At 34.4% G+C, this 18,372-nt stretch overlaps 1 long non-coding RNA gene across 1 annotated transcript; it reads left to right on the top strand.

Moving 5' to 3' along the window:
* Positions 1 to 12,411: 12,411 nt before the first annotated feature.
* On the top strand, positions 12,412 to 17,609 carry LOC135153882 (uncharacterized). Its single transcript, XR_010293377.1, has 3 exons — positions 12,412 to 12,494; positions 14,669 to 14,803; positions 16,112 to 17,609. It is a non-coding gene; the product is annotated as an uncharacterized LOC135153882 (long non-coding RNA).
* The last annotated feature ends 763 nt before the right edge of the window (positions 17,610 to 18,372 follow it).

Below are 18,372 nucleotides of genomic sequence, written 5' to 3'. Positions count from 1 at the left end.
ACACTTTAATCTATACACTCAACACATTAATATCTCATCTCATATTTCAGTAATTGATGTGATTAATAAGAATAGCAATACCCAAGGGGACGATATACCTGTCACTTTTTCAAAGTCATATGTTTGGTAATATAATTAACATTCATCCACTTTACAAATATATAAGAATCGATTGCTGTGTTTGTTGTATGATATATACCCCATATTGACATTTGGTTTAATTATGTATTTGATTTGATTGTTGGCCATTTATTAACTGAGAGCTTGATTCAGTGACTCCATCTTCAGATTAATTCATATGATAATTATTAATTGTTTATCGGAGGGGGGGTGGATACATAAACACAACTGAAAAATTAAGCCCCAGATCCACTTGAGGACGTACCGGTAGAAAATTTGTTGGTCATATCTCAGCTTAAAATTTAATCACCTTAAATTCATAATATTATGAAATACAATGAGATATTATTAGGGACAAATATGATAAACATAAGAATTGAAAAATGAATGATTAGTTTTATGTGAATTTTAAAGTGACTCAAAGTTTGTGTTACTTATTTTATGATTTGCAAGAAAAAAATTATTATTCTCATTCGGTAAACAATTTTGCTGCTTGTGTCAGTCAAAGTAGTCTTTAATTTAATCTAAAGGGTTTTTTAAACCAGTAATATCCTTTTTCTTCGAGCTGGAGCATGGACATTTTGCATCTAAATCATAAATATTGAACTGTTCAATTCACAACATCCGTTATTTTATTGATCTCATAAGGCTAATTTCCTATCAAAATTCATATTGATAATTAAGCATGTGCTCCTAAAAATACATACAATTAAGTAATTTCAATTTCCATGAATTATATTCAATTTTCTTTCATTCTTTGTTTAATTTTTGCTGCTATTATATAGACATCAGAGGTGAGAATTGGCATGGTTTTGAAAAAGAACTGGAAATATGCACAAAACATTTCATTTCCATGGTTATATTTCTCTATAATTGTTTTATTTGGCACAGTAGCACATTTTGAAGTTTGAAGATGATTTTGTTTTTGGTTGGGGAATTTTTATTTTTATTTTTTACTACAAAAGTAAGTGTCTTCTTTATATATACTGTGTATATATATATTTTTTTTTTTTCTTTGGGTAACTTGGAATTAGCACTTGTGAGGCAGTATGAATCACATGACAGTTTTCTTTATTTTTTATGGTTTTATGTACAGGAACAATTAATGTATTACTAACACTATGCACACATGTGTTTTATCCTGAATTTCATTTTTTTTTTCAAATTCACAATTTATATAGATGATTGATAAAAATTCAAACCACCTTTCATCAATATAACAAAAATTCTTAAAATTTTGTTTCCAGCAATCCACTTTAACGCACCATTCCAATCACCTTAATGCAGTTTCAACTTTATTCAATCAAAGTAGAGTACTCACAAAAATAATGTCGCTACCTTAACTTGACAAGTTTTCATGGGGCTTTTCAACGGTGATAACTCACTCAAAACTATAACAAGCAACTGAAATCATTGCATCTGATGAGCTGAGAGTGAATTTGATTTTGACAGTCACCAACAAGATGTTTGATGAAAAGCTGTCCTTGGGGGCTGTTTTATTAAGCTGTTTACAATTTCGTAGTTCTTAATGAGATCCTCAATCATGTCAAATCAAAATGGCCAGAGTCAAAATATGATCTTTGTAGATTGAAATTCTTGTCGTAAGCAAACATCTCAATGCAAAGTTTATGACTTGTTGAAAATTGATGAGGGTTATTAGGAGATTCACTCCCACACATGAATAAAATAGGCTCATTTTAATTCCAGTCGTTTGTAAAATCATGCATAACCTTCACCACCTTGGAATCTATCACAGATACAACATTTGCCTTGTCATTAAAGGAGAATGAAATTCTTGGAGCAAGTTAGCTTTTGTGAAAGCAGAAAAATCAAAGAATAAGATCAACAAAAGTTTGAGTAAAATAGGACTAGCAATAGAAGAGTTATGAGCATTTGAATGTCGAGATCACTAATGCTATGGAGATCCTCCCATTGGCAATGCGACCAAGATCTATGATGTCACAGATGAACAACTCTCTCCTTTTGGACACTGAAAATATACCCCAAAACTTCTCTTTTTGCTCATTCTAATCATATGACAAACGATTCATCAATGATATAATGTTGTGAAACCTCTGAACTTGTCCTCTCATAAAGAGGCCACCTCACCTTGTGATAGACTCTATAAAAGTGAGAATATAAGTGAAATAAGTACTAAAGTAATGAGGGAGTTGTACGTGTGTGACATCACAGATCTTGGTCGCATTGCCAATAGGAGGATCTACATGGCATTAGTGATCTCATTATTCAAATGCTCATAACTTTCTTATTATTCATTCAATCTTCCTCAAACTTTCAACAATATGTTTCTTTGATTTTTGTCTCACCTGCATAGCAGAGTGAGACTATAGGCGCCGCTTTTCCGACGGCGGCGGCGACGGCGGCGGCGGCGTCAACACCAAATCTTAACCTGAGGTTAAGTTTTTGAAATGACAGCATAACTTAGAAAGTATATGGACCTAGTTCATGAAACTTGGCCATAAGGTTAATCAAGTATTACTGAACATCCTGCCTGAGTTTCATGTCACATGACCAAGGTCAAAGGTCATTTAGGGTCAATGAACTTAGACCATGTTGGGGGAATCAACATCAAAATCTTAACCTAAGGTTAAGTTTTTGAAATGTCATCATGGCCCTGTTGCATAAAAATTTATGTCATAATGACATAAATTTTGATCATGACATAAAATCATGCATAGCTTATGCCGTTGACATAAATTTCGTTGCATAAAAATATTTATGTATTGTTTTAGCTTATGACGTGAATTAATCATCATTACATAAACTGAATAGTCATGAACGAGCCTGTTGACATAAACTTTGCATAAGTCGTCATTTTTCAGCCACAGCAAGTTCTTGCGAAAAAGGGTCATCGGCTTCCCATTTTGACGGGATAGAGGCATATTTTGGTATGTATCTAATTTTCACTGTTATATATCATAGATAATAGATATATCTCACGTTCTGACTAAAAATTAAAGTTTCTAAGTATTAAGAGATATTTTAAATGAATTATCATCGCCGTCAATTTTATGCAATGATTGCTTGTAAACTCTCCGGCTGCTTTTAGCCGTACAACGCCGGCAGTGCTAGCCGGAGGTTCCGGCGTCTGACGCAGACAAAAAATGCATGGAATCAACACCGTCAGAAAACAGTTTTAAATAATCTTCACGACATTGGACATTGTTTTTAAGGTTCTTGTGTCGGATGGACATGAATAATGCGTGGAATGAACACCGACAGAAAACAGTTTTGATTCATCTTCACGACATATTGGAGTTTTGGACATTGATTTTTAAGGTTTTTTTTTAGAGCACCCCCGCCCTTTCTGGAAAATTCTAATTATCTAAATCTAGTCAGTAGTCTTTCTAGAGTCTTAATTTTAACCTTAACAAGTTAGATCTAGTCTAGGCCTAGCATTAGATTCGACTAGACTAGACCCTCTAGTTAGGGCCTAGAGTCTATCCAGCTCTGTCACTCACTGACCGTCGCGTCAGAGCCAGGCCCTAGTCTAGACTTTCTAGCCCTCAGTCAGTTAGTGTTAGTGTTAGTAACTAAGAGTAAGACAAACTAAGTAAGAATAAGTTAGGGCCTAGCCCAGACCTATATAAGTTATAACAGAGCCTATGTTAGGAGATTTAAAAAAAAATTAGGCTAGAGAGTAGAGCCTAGTAGGTATGGCCTACCTCAAGCGAGGGTTCGTATAGGCTCCACTATAGATAGTATACTTCACTACCGCTACCGTCCGCTCCACTAGTATCAGATAGGTGGAGCGGAGGGTAGCGGTAGTGAAGTGTATTCGAGCCTATATACGAGCCCTCGCCTGAGGTAGGCAGGGCCAGGCCCTAGCTATATTAGCTATATTAGCTTGGCCCCTTTTAAGTTCTAGTCTAGATCTTCAGTAGTCAGTAGATCTATTCTGATCTAGTTTTCTATCTAGGGTCTAAGTTAGACTTAGACTAGTCACTAGACCTCCCAGGTCTAGATCTAGATCGAAGAAATTTAAATTTGTCTTGGTGAGCTGAGCTGGCCCTACCAATTGTACCATTGTATTACTACTTTACTAGATCTACATGTAGGCCTACCCCGGTTTGGGCCTTGGTTCTAGCCAGGGAATGAGGTGGTGCAGACCTGGACCGGGTCTGGCCTGGGTTCCTTCCATTCATGCTTTTATTATAGATCAAAATCGAGACCTAATTCGGTACCCAATCTAGTTTAGCAATACAAGAGATCTGAAATAGATCTAGCTCATACAGAACGAGCGATCGCTTGTAATTTATTTGTATATTCTAGGGCCCAAAATTGAAACTGTCTTTACATCAATAGTAAGCTAATCATTTGTAGGGCCTATCTATCATAGATTATCTAACATTATAGATCTACGAGAACTACAAATGTTACTGTAGATCCATTCTATGTCTAATCTTTAGCCTGGCTTCTTAACTCTGATATCAAAATTCAAATAGTCTAGTACTGTAGGTTCTAACTTAGACCTTTGGGAGGCGGGGCCTCCACTGCGTACGCTAAGGTGGTGGAGCCCCCTGGGTTTTTGATAGAGCTATGGAATAGGGTAGTCTAGCTCTAATATTGTTTTCTAATGCCAGGGGTAGAGGCCTAGATCTAGTCAAGATTCATCAGTTGGTAGATGTGCACTGCAATAACATGTAGAGTATAAGACCCTATGAGCGAGTTGGGGGGGGGGGTCCTCTCCGTTAAGAAAAAAAAAGAAAAAAAAAGTGATTGGTGTGTAATAAAGGTGATAAAAAAAAAAACCCTCTGTTCAAGACTGGAGACTACTGAACAGGAAGGGAAAGAAGGGGGGGGGGAGAATTACACACTGAACTAATTAAGTTAAACACTAAACTGAAAAGACATGTAATTTCACAAAAAAACTTGTCTGGTGAGACTGATGACTACATTGTATGTTGATATCTAATATAGATATTAATGTACATCTTCGATTGATATTTTGGACTTCCAATTTTTAACAAAAGCAATAAGTTAAACATGCAGTCAACAACAAAAAATAGATCTACATGTATGTATCCTCTGTGTTGTCTGATTTGAATATATTCTCTGCGAGCTGGCTGCTGGCCTGTAGACAAGCTACCTGTTTGATAAGTTTAATACACTTCTGAAGTTCTGAGGATAAAGTGCACATTTTAGTTCTTTGATTTGTTTAACAGGTTAAAAACCTTATCAAATGCCTTTTCTATTAATTTTAAACCAATGCACAAGTAATATGCTTGGAGAAAAGTCCTTTCCATTACCGGTAACTACAAGATTTGGTTTCTGATCTGTGGATAAAATAACCATGATAATTGAAATTCTCTTGGTGACTGTTATCAAGAATTTTTTGTACTATATTCTATTTCTTTTACCTATTTACTCTAAAGAGGATTTTTTAGATAAATCATTAAAGGGGTGCTTTTTTTTTGAAAAAAAACATTGGCAATTTGAATTTTTTTAAATCCCTAATTTTTGTATAAATAATAAAATTATAAGGCCTACAATTTTCTTACCTATCAAAACCTATCTTCATTAGAAGTATTCATATATTGCGTGTGTAAATCAATTTTCTAACATATTTTTCTAACAGAAAAAAGGAATTTGAAGCCTAAATGAAACACTTGTACTCTCCTTGCAATATTGCACCCTAAGTGATAAAAGGTGCAAAAATTGACCATGTCATTATTGTTTGCACCCAGAAATGTTTGTTTGCACAATAAACGGGGCAACATTTTACCTTTTAAGGTGCATAATAGTATTACTTAAACATTAAAAATGTTCAAATCTATTAACCTTAATTACATGGTTCAAATCTGCTACACCCATAAAGGTGCACAAATGAGCATAATTGCTCTTATTGGCACTCCTTATTGTACCAACCCCTAAGGTTCAAATTTGAACCTTCTTAGTGTTTTCATCAAACCATTTCAAGGTTGAATGACTCCTTATTTGCCTTTGATTTGTATTCTCAATGCACTCATGGATATAATTCATTTTTACACAGTTCTGAAAATAGCCAGTGAAACTCTCCCAACACCCCTGTCAAATTATATTTGACAAAATCTGTAATGATTAAAATATTTTTTAAAGAAGGGACTTCAGTTGTTTATACAAAATGTAAATATGAATTCATCTCATCTGTTACTCTTAAAAATTTGGTATTCACTTTCCTAACAGTTGAACCACACAAACGATGAGAAGAGGTAGAAATAAAGAGGGGGATTGCAACTGGAAGGAGATGGAAGTCCACACACTCTGCCACTGTGTGCCATTGAACAAGAAATCTCTTTTAGTATGAAGGTGAGTTTTTATATAAAGTTGTGTTTATTAAATATTCTACTTGTAAATACAAGTATACTGTACGGTAATATTTATTCTAATTTATTTTATTGTTCTTAAGAGCGGTTGTAAATGCGATGTACTGTTATATATTATTAATTTACAAATATGAATCTCTTTTACAATTCATCCACATCTTGTAATAATTTCATCTTAAATTTACTCACAAAAATGGATGGTATCAATCTCATGATTTTTTTTAGAAAGTCAAGTTTCAATTGACAACTGAGCCCTCTTAATATTTCAATTAATGACAATATAATTATGGAATGCATTCTCAAAAATATGTAAGAGCAAAAACAATGTAACACGTCAAAATTAAAACAAAATGTAGGAAGACTATTGGATCCATACTATTGTAACAATTATTATCCACTTAACTTTTGCAAGAGATTCAGATTCAGTTGATTTATATTTTTTATTAGAATCTCAACAAAGAGACTAACAATGTGAGCTTACAAGCATAAACACAATATAAGTGCATTTAAGAATAAAATAGTGGTAGGAGTAGAAGGGAGAGGTGGCAAGTTGATAAATAAACATGACCTTGACCTCAATTTTGTGTTGTATTTTTTCGCCACATATGAACATTTTCTCCAATGACTTGATTGAAATGAAATATATTCTTACAACCATGTAAGGGTATAAAAAATAATATTCGGAGACTATTAACCCATTTTTTATTTTACTTTATATATATTTTTTATTTAAGCCTGGGATTGCAATCTCAAAAGGCTCTTTCATAATCTTGAAGATATACATCATGCATGTACATGTATGTGAACACTCTACTATTATCAAGTTGAGTTGCTAAAGTTGTTTTCACTGAATCTTCTTATTTCAGATTGTTCAAGAGACAAGACTAATGAAGACGTGACGTCATGGACCTGGTTGCACATGGCAAGTGAACTATCTGACTGTACCCTGAAGTATTCTCTTTAAGATTTGAAAATTAACAAAAGTACTAATTTTCATTTTTTCAGAGATAATAATCATTATATTGACATTGTGGATATCTTTTTATGATTGTTATCATAAAATTATTATGTTAATGATGATAGGTCATAATAATACAAATGAATAATAAGTAGAAAAGAAGACAACCAAAAAGGAGGAGGAAAAGAAGAAGATGAAGAAGAAAAAGAAGAGGAGGAGTGGAAGAGGAGAAAAGGAGAAGAAGAATAAATAACATCACTGTGAGTTCCTCTTCATGATATTACATAAATTTTTGTCTCTTTTAAATGGAAATATTTATTAAGCATAAAAATAGGATTTAGTTATTCTTGTTTTTTAAGATGTATTATTATGTATCATGTTTGTAGTTGTACACTTGATTGAGGTACATGTATTGTATTCATTTAGGATATAACTATGTTTTATTTGAATCCATGTACCTCTTTAAATCATATTTATACAGTCATGATTAAAGGACATGGGAAAGGTAACAAGATTGCATTGTTTTACAAATTTTACTGTGTATTTATTTTAAAAGTAATAAATTTACATAAAATGTCATTCTTTTTGTTTCATCTCTTTGTTCGTTTTTTTATTGAATCGGGATGGGGTGGGGTGTGGTTAAAATATGATTTGCCCCTCAGAACACACTTGTTTCCCTACTAGAAATAGTAATTAATATTTGTAGAAAATTGTATGATTGTTTTTTTATGAACTCTGAATATTGTCCCATAAATTGTCAAATTAGGAAAATAATTGATTGAGATGAAGATTTGAAGTAGCAAGGGCGAGAAATTAAAAGGAAATTTCATATAAAAGTGAGAAAGATCCAGAGATGCAAAGATTATACTGTATAAGGAATAATGAGAGAGAAAGGGGGGGGGGGCGAGGTGAATTAGAATGGGAAAAGGGAAAGAAAAAGAACTATGAATGTGAAGGAGTCATTAACAGAGATAGATATATTGAGAATTGGAGAGATAAGTTCCGAGAATGATAGTGGGCCAATCTCAGAGGGAGGATGATAATGAAAGGGGAAAAGAGGATAAAGCATTTTTTTTTTGGGGGGGGGATTACATTTGATGAGAGAGAGATAGAAAGAAAATGGCCAGGTGCTCAAAGATGAAAAAATATAAATGATGGGTGACAGAGGTATGGATCAAGGGATATAGGTGGCATGAACGTGTCCCAATTTAGGCACAAAGCTGTGATGAGTAGTGGTCCCTCATGTTCACTCCTCTTGGAATTTGGACAATAAGTGGGCATTTTTTTAAAGTCCCCCCCCCCCCCTAACTCGCTCTATCTCCAATTGCCAGTTTTGGGCAAGAAAACCCCCCCCTTTTTTTTTTATCTTGGCAAAAAACCCAAACCATCTGATTAGACCTTTGGTCGGAAATGAGGAACATTTTTATTTAGGCCTATTTATTTATTTTTTCTGTCCAATATTTTCTTGACGAAATTGCTCCATTGTGCTTCCAAATTCGTTACCCTCGCCTAAACTGCACTGGCAAGAGGGTTCCATGACACGCTTATAAAATAGACAATTGAAATTATAAAGAAATACAAAATAATGAATAAATTATTACAGGGATATATGCATGGTTGTCAATCGGTGTTCATGGTTTGGAATTGACTGACAAATATTGTTCTCCGTGAAGGAGTTTTCTTTTAGTTTAGGGGATGGCTTTAGAAATTTAAATTTCTATAGGGCAGATATGGCGTAAAGGGCAAAAATTTCTAAAAACTGCGAGCGAGCAAAACTTTTGGGTAAATTAAACTAGAACTATCAATGAAGGTGATTAATACCCCTGCCCTACGCCGTTACCATGGCAAAAGTTTCCAACACATGGGGAAAAATATGTCTTGTCCATCTTTACCCAAGACCTACATGTATGTGTGAGCAAATCATGAGAATTACTGATGAAGTCGTTTGAACCACAAAATTTTTGCCTAATTTTTGACATATTATATAATGTTACCAAGGCAACACGATTTCCGACACATGCAAAAAAATGTCCTGTATATATCTTTACCTCGAGACCAATGCGTGAGCCAAATTTCATGAGAATTGGTTGAAAACTAATCAAGTAGTTGGAACCAATAGATTTTTACCCAATTTGGGGCTTATAATATGTTGTAACCATGGCAACACAACTTCCGACACACACAAAATATGTGTCTCTCACACCTTTACCTCTTAATGTGTGAACCAAATTTCAAGAGAATTGGTTGAAAATTGATGAAGAAATTAAAACTGAAAGTATTTTACAATTTTGTTGTCATATAATATGCCGTTACCATGGCAACATGATTTCTAACACTCAAAATAGGTTTTGGAGCTAGGGGAAGCAATCGCCATTCCAACCAACGCCAACACCGGACTTGAAGTCATCCAATTGATGTGTGTACCAAATTTCTTGTTTAATCACATTTGAATTAAGCACAAAAGGGGCGATTCTAGACTGAAAGTCAAAGTTATTATCATTATTTCGGGAGGGAGGGGTGGTGCTTGAAAAATATGTGACGTTGATATAAATTATGATATTATTCTAAGGAAAATGTCCTATCCTCAACGAAGTAAACAAATTAACTATTATGCTTAGGCCTAGTTTTGCTTATAAAAATAAGGGAAAGATTTATGATTGTTAGTTTTTCAAATATTGAAAGAATACATCATACGCTATCCAATGACACAAAAATTATTTCGAAACTCCAAGTAAAACTCAAAATATCTTCAAATTACAGAGGGCATAATTATAAAAAATAATCGTAAAATTACCCTTAAGTCACTTCTTGTGGAAAGCCGCCGTTTATGTCTTGATTTTAATCACGACATAAATTTATGTCATTCAAAGGGATTTATGTCATGATTTTATGTCGTGATTTATGACATAAAGCTTTATGCAACGGATTTATGTCAAGAGTTGTGTTTATGTCATGATTTATGCTGTATGACATAAATCGTAACATAAATCATGACATAAATCAATACATAAACTTTTTTGCAACAGGGCCCATAACTTAGAAAATATATGGACCTAGTTCATGAAACTTATACATAAGGTTAATCAAGTATCACTGAACATCCTGCATGAGTTTCACATCACATAACCAAGGTCAAAGGTCATTTAGGGTCAATGAACTTTGGCCGAATTGGGGGTATCTGTTGAATTACCATCATAACTTTGAAAGTTTATGGATCTGATTCATGAAACTTGGACATAATAGTAATCAAGTATTACTGAACATCCTGTGCAAGTTTCAGGTCACATGATCAAGGTCAAATGTCATTTAGGGTCAATGAACTTTGGCCAAATTGGGGTATTTGTTGAATTACAGCCATAAATTTGAAAGTGTGTTGGTCTAGTTCATAAAACTTGGACATAATAGTAATCAAGTATCACTGAACATCCTGTGCGAGTTTCAGGTCACATGATCAAGGTCAAAGGTCATGTAAGGTCAAAGAACTTTGGCCACGTTGGGGGTATTTGTTGAATTGCCATCATATCTCTATAAGTGTATTGGTCTAGTTCATAAAACGTGGAAATAAGAGTAACCAAGTATCACTGAACATCTTGTGCGAGTTATAGTAGTTTTCAAAATCAGCACTGCTGCTATATTGAATCGCGTGATGCAGGTGAGACGGCCAGAGGCATTCCACTTGTTCTCTTTGATATGGATTCAGCTGGTTTCAAGGGTTTCATTCTCCTTTAATCTTAGCACATTTAAACACTCCAAATCACAATTTTCACTAATTTCATACTGGCATCAGCATATACATTTCCCCCATTTATTGAATACCCATCTTCATAAGTGTTGAAATGATGAATCGTTGGCCCTGTTAGTTTGCACTCCTAAAATATAATGTTGTTTGTTTCCTCTGAATTGAAATCATTTCTATACCATATTGTGCTTATGGACATACTACCACCATACAAGTACATAATATATGTTTCGCATTAAAACTGCTTTATTGATACACTATAAGTTAATCAATTGCATGATTTATCCCTTGACATTTCACCTCACTATCATAAAATACACAGGTGATATTGCTAAATTTAGTGACTACTTTTTTCTTCTTGTACAAATTTTGTAGACCGAATCCATAACATACTGGTGTAGCATCGTAACACTAAGTGACATTTTATAGGACAATGTCATGCCATTTTTTTTTTTTGTAATTTGTGTTCAAAGTCAATGAAAGAAGAATCCCTCTCCTACCCCCCCCCCCCCCCCCATTTACATGACAATTTGATATTACAATAATAATATAGGTGATGCAATATTCACTTGGGCTTTACTTTTATTAAAAGATTGAGAGTCGAAGAGTGGAATCTGGCTCTGATCTCTTAATGAATTAAGATACATTGTCAGTTTATGATTTAATTACCACAGGAGGGGCGTTTCACAAAGATTTAAGTGTGAATTAAAGTCACTCACACTGCATTATTTTGTTCATTGATGAGATTACTGCTTTTTATCATGTGTGTGTTGACTTCGAAGCATGACTTTAAGCCACTCTTACCCCTATGTGAAATGCTCTCTTCTAAGTCATTATTTATCACTAGAGGGATTTGCACATGTACATGTAGTATAAACGAGCTAATGAATTCACCCACCCCTACCACCCACTAATCTGATAACCTTGTCACACGCTACCATTTAATGATACCCTCTGGAAAATGAGTTGGTATATTTGAAATTGAATTTGAATTGAATTTGAAATTGAAATCAAAATCAAAATTGAAATTAAAATTAGATTTGAATTTGAATTGTTTGAATTTTCAAGTCATGTAGTTGATTTATAGACGTACGTTTATGTACCGTAGATATGGACAGATGGCTTACTTAAACTTGACTAGCAATGTTCAAATTGAATCTGAGGCAGTCTAAGCACTGCCTGATGAAATATTATAAGATGGGGACAAATGGTAGAATGTGACAGGGTCTTAACATTAACACTTCACATCCCTTGCACTGGTTCTGTGTGTTGTTTCTTGGGTCAGGTTCAGAGCGAGTTGGTAGTGGCACGAGGAGGGGTCTGGAAGACGACCGCCTCGATAGCCCCGCTGGTAAGTTCACGTATGGGAGAACTAGTTGTGCTGTTTGTGATTATCATTATGACTGTACATTTCGCATAAAAAGCACCCCATGCTGTTTATGGTAATGTATTTTGTCGCTGAGCTGTTGAAAACTTTTATCTCAATTTTTTTTTTGATTAAAAAATTAAAAATTCAGACCTCAGCTCAGAAAAAGCTTTATTTTAGAGTTATGATATTAGTAATAACGTTATTTTGCATAAAAACAATTCTCTACTGGATAGGTCATAATTGCCATATTTCTAAGATAAAACTTTTTTGAGTTTTCCTCAATTTTTTCTTTAAATATGAGCTTTTAACAGCACAGCGACTATATACATAAATTAACATGAATTCTTCATGTGGTATATCTAAATGAGAAATGTGCCTGCAGGCTGCATTAGAGCAAATATACCGGTAGGTATTGTTATCAGTATATTTCATTACCTTGGCCAAATCTACCCGGCATTATTAACATGATTGCTTTCCATGAGAGCCGTTTGACTATATTCACTCTCGTCATTTGCTCAGCTTATGTAAATTAGAAATAGACAATTGACAGCAGTTCTTTCTGCTGAAATCCCATACTCCACCCCAGGGGTGGATCCATGATTTTTGGAAAGGGGGGGGGGGGCACATTTCCCGAGAATAAAATTGACAAGCCAAAAAAAAAAAGGGTTTCAACCAAAAATTAAGGGGATTTCGTCCATGAAAAATTTTAGACCTTGTTTGACAAGCAAAAAAAAAAAGCCTTCACTTTCAAAAGGGAGGGGGGCACACTTTTGTTTTTAACGGCATTTTTACATTACAAATTTTAATTGTGCCTCTCAAAAGGGGGGGGGGCATATGCCGATTGTGCCCTCCCCTGGATTCGCCAGTGCTCCACCCCCCCCCCCCACAAAAAAAGAAGATATATACTTTGTAGCTCACTGTCAAAATTTAAACGATGTTTACCTATTATCAATGCCTGCCTACTAGCAAAGCTTAAAAAAAAAATCCCCATTTTTTATTTCAATTTTCCTTTAATTATTGTTAATCTTTATTATTTGCAAATTGTCTAGCAGCAGTTTTAATCAAGTGCTGAAAATTCTTCTGCCAGGACTTGTCATCCATTTGATATTTTTGTCTATTTTTTATTTATATATTATATTATATTCATAAATTGAATGTCACCAATAGTTGTTCTTTTTATTTCAAATTGCAGCATTGACAATAATATGATAATACTGTCATTTAAAATGCTTGTATATCTGCATATCTCGTAAACATTACATTCCTAAATGCAAAGTTCATTTCCCCCTAATGAATTCTATAGTTATTGCATTGGTAATTTCTGATTGTAGCTTTTGTGCTCACTACATAAAATAAAATCTCTACATGACACTTCTATTTTCCACTCTAGTTTGGCTCAATCAACCCTTGTGTGCTGTACATTTAATGATAATATTTATTAACTTTTTATTGAATAGCCTATATTTTGTATTGACTGTTCTTGTAATTGATTGAAGTGATAGTTGTGTGCATCATCACTTAAAATGATATGAATGCCTGAAATGTCAAAAACGGAAATTATAACTTAGTTATTAATTATCAGCTCTGTGTTATCGCAGGGCTCGACATTAGCAGTGGCCCGGGGCAACCAAAAATGAGAGTCAGGCCACCAAAATTCTGTAAAAGCCCAAATTTGGTGGCCTGGTCAGGCTACTAAAGTCTTTATAAATTGTAATGTTTTCTATTGTTTTAGGGCCACCAAATTTGCTTGGCGGGCCACCAAGAATATGAAATTGATGATTTTGGTGGACCGATCGGGCCACCAAGAAAAAAAGTTAGTTTGGAGCCCTGGGTATGGATCCATTACTGTTGTTTCAGCTATATGAGATTCAGCACGATTGTCCCCTTCTGCTTTTTTCTTCCAAATGATAATTAATGCCAAAAATACTGAAAAGTTTTTAATGTAATTTATTCCCCAATGGCACAATCTAAGGATAGAAGTGTTTTATTTTTCAATACAATATATATAAAAAATGTAAATTCTTGAGCACTAAAAAATATGCTAGACGAGAATCCCCTGTTTATTGTTTTGGCTTTTGATGAAAAAATTGTGCAATGATTTTCTATAGGTGGCTTTTAATTAATATGATTCAATTCTATAAACATTTCTAAAACAGATTCAGGAAGAGGAGGTAGCGGAACCAGCAGTCGACAGAATAGCGGACGGTCAAGCGCTCGTCGTAGCAGTGGGAGGATGAGGGCAGCATTACCTGAATCGAGCGGCGTATATCAAGTAGAGGAACAGAATGTTGGTATGTAGTACATTGGAGTCTACTCCATAGACCTGTATTCACAAATGGGCATTTTGATAAGTTTTGTACATCAGACCCCCCCCCCCCCCATGAGGGACCGTCATGAGATGCTCTGTCTCTGTTTTGTAATTCATATGAAAACTTATAATGCTTTTAAGTTATCATGGCTGAGCGGTTCATGAAATGACCTACAAATTGATTTGAATAAAATATGGGATGGATGATTGGCTAATAATATTGCAGAAATTATTTGCACTATTATTACCTTAAAGGAGAATGAAACTCTTGGAGCAAGTTAGCTTTTGTGAAAGCAGAAAAATCAAAGAATAAGATCAACAAAAGTTTGAGTAAAATAGGACTAGCAATAGAAGAGTTATGAGCATTTCAATGTCGAGATCACTAATGCTATGGAGATCCTCCCATTGGCAATGCGACCAAGATCTATGATGTCACAGATGAACAACTCTCCCCTTTTGGACACTGAAAATATACCCCAAAACATCTCTTTTTGCTAATTCTAATCATATGACAAACGATTCATCAATGATATAATGTTGTGAAACCTCTGAACTTGTCCTCTCATAAAGAGAACACCTCACCTTGTGATAGACTCTATAAAAGTGAGAATATAAGTGATATAAGTACCAAAGTAATGAGGGAGTTGTACGTGTGTGACATCACAGATCTCGGTCGCATTGCCAATGTTAGGATCTACATGGCATTAGTGATCTCAATATTCAAATGCTCATAACTTTCTTATTATTCATTCAATCTTCCTCAAACTTTCAACAATATGTTTCTTAGATTTTTCTCTTTGATATGGATTCAGCTGGTTTCAAGGGTTTCATTCTCCTTTAATAATTAGATTTAATCAGGCTTACCTGCACTCATTGAATGCAAATACTCTATTACTGAGAAGGAGGAGGGGGGAGCAATTCATGAAAGTTGTCAGCGCTGCCAATTTCGATTAAATCCTCGGTTTTGATTGGCTCAGAGTCTCTGGTCTTTGACTGTTACTATGGTAACTGTCGGAGAAAGACAACTTGTCAGTGCTGACATCTTTCATGAACCGTCCCCTGGGGAGTATTCCAGATAGTGACTACTGCTTGCATACTTGATGTTTTTCATGTCTCCTGTAATTTGTCATCATGCTCTAATGGTCAATGAAAACATCACGATTGTACATTTCTACTTTACCACATGATCAGTATTGCAACCATATCATTGAATTAAAGTCTGAGGGTATAGTTTATACCATCATTTGAACTTTGACCTTTGACCTTCACATTTGTCTCACCTTCATTCCAGATGCCTCCTACATCGATCCCTTAGGCCCATCAGCGGAGAGGCCCAAGACAGCAGCGAGGAAAAGAGACGCTGAGGATGAGTTTGGTGATGAGGAGCTCGGTGATGACCTTCTCCCAGAATAAATATGAAGTCTAGTGTTCAGAGGAATATATGCATCATGAGAATGCCTGGGGTGATTCACAGACAGCTAAAATCAATTTTAAGTTCAATGAAATTGATTTTATGACTTTTGATTGGACTAAGACTAAAGCTTCAAGAACTGATTTTAGCTGATAGTAAAGCTCCCCCTAGTGTAATGAAACATCTGTACATTCAATATAGGATATATTTTACAGAATAAAATAATTTAATAAACTCACACAATCAATTGAGTTAATGATTCCATGGTGTGGAAAAATATATATCATTCAAATTCAGAACTCCATTGAGATTTTATCCTGTGATATATTTATAAGTATTTAGTATTGATTTAGATTTTGATGCTTATTATTTTTTCTGTGAATGTGCTCTAAATGTGATACCTCTTGTTTAAGTGTTTGTCAGCACTAAAATGATAAAGTCACTATGTCACCTTGATAATTACATAGTACATGTACAAGTAAAGTACACTCAATTCCGTCTAGTCATAGATTGCCATTTTATTTATTTAGTTCAGTCTTAATCACAATCAATACAATGGACAATGTTTGTTATGAAATGTGTAGACATGAGTACTTTAAGTTCACAATGCATGTTTAACATATGATCATATGAACTGATATAGGGTAAAAAACTGTTTCACGTTGCAACAGTTCTGCAGCAATTACAAGTCTTATATCAAATTATCAACTGTTTTGTAAGTTTCTCGGTAAATGACCTACCTTCTCTTCACAAAAGGGATATGAAATGCCTTTTATTTTGATACATTTGATGCAGAAGGGGGGGGGGGGTCAGCTTTGGCTCTATGTAAGTTTTTCACGTAAATTGAATTGATTTATGATGTATATTCCATAATTTGGAATAGTTACGGTATAAATTATTTTCAACTGTCTGCATTACAGACAGGAACTATGAACTATTAGCAAATGAAATTCTTTATATCAATATTGGGACATGGGCTTGCAAAGTTATTCATGAATTTATAAGTGAATTAATTAATCAAAAGCAATATGGGGTGAAGATACACGTGTGAGCAAGGTGAAAGTATGCAGATGTAGATCTTATTGAAAGAATACTTTGTGCCCAATTTTCATGGAAAGTTTGGAAAATGCAATATTGTTTACATACCAGGAAATCTGAAATCTTTGACTTTCTTATTAGTAAAAAGCTGTGTATTCATATCCAAATTTACTAACTTGACTCTCCCTTTATCGTAATGGACAAAATAATTTAAGGATTTTGATGTGTTTGTGTGATGTATAGCTAGAAGAGATATATCTTGATGAAATCCTGCTTTGTGATTTTAAATATGTATAAAAGAGATGTGAAAATTAAATATTATTACCAAGCATACATAAAATATTTTGTTCACATGTAGAGTTTTCATTTATTTTATCATCTCTTCTCTCCCTTTCTATCAATTTTACACTTGGCCAAATTTTACCCAGTCCATCTCTTTTTTTCTTCTCAACCTTCCTCCCCTATTTTTGTCTCTCTCTTTCTCTACCTTATTTTCACATAATTATATGGTGCAGTTGAATAGTGTATTTACAATGATGGTAATTTTGTAGTCATTGATTGCAAAATGACCAGTTATTGCATGTCATCATATGATATCATATTAGTGTCATCATGCAGTTATAAGGTGACTTTCTTGTGTATCTTTGTTTTGATTGGTTGTCATATTGTCATGAAAGATAACTTAGATGTAAGAGATTAGTGTGTCATGCTGTTGTCACTCACATGATGGGATTAAAATGATAAGGGGGCATGAGGGGTGTGATGAAAGGAACATGATAAGGATAAGAATTAGGAGTGTGATAATTGATGAGGATGACGGAGCTGAAGTGTGATGACAATCATAGAAATGATCATTATGATGATAACGAGTGTGATGATGATGCAATTAAGGAAGATGAGTGATGATGATTATCAGTGATGAGGAGAATGAGTGATTTTGTTGAGGAGGGTGATGATGAGGAGTTCAAAGTTGAGATAAATACAATGAGGAGGAACGCGATGACGTTATGATGAGAAAGATACTGAGGAGCGCGATGTTTATAAGAGTATATATAAATAGGATGAGGGAGTGTGATGATAATGATCAAGATGAGTTGATTGTG

Source organism: Lytechinus pictus, chromosome 4 (genome assembly GCF_037042905.1).
Source record: "Lytechinus pictus isolate F3 Inbred chromosome 4, Lp3.0, whole genome shotgun sequence".
Lineage (NCBI taxonomy): Eukaryota > Metazoa > Echinodermata > Echinoidea > Temnopleuroida > Toxopneustidae > Lytechinus > Lytechinus pictus.
This window is presented reverse-complemented; position numbering and strand designations above follow the sequence as displayed.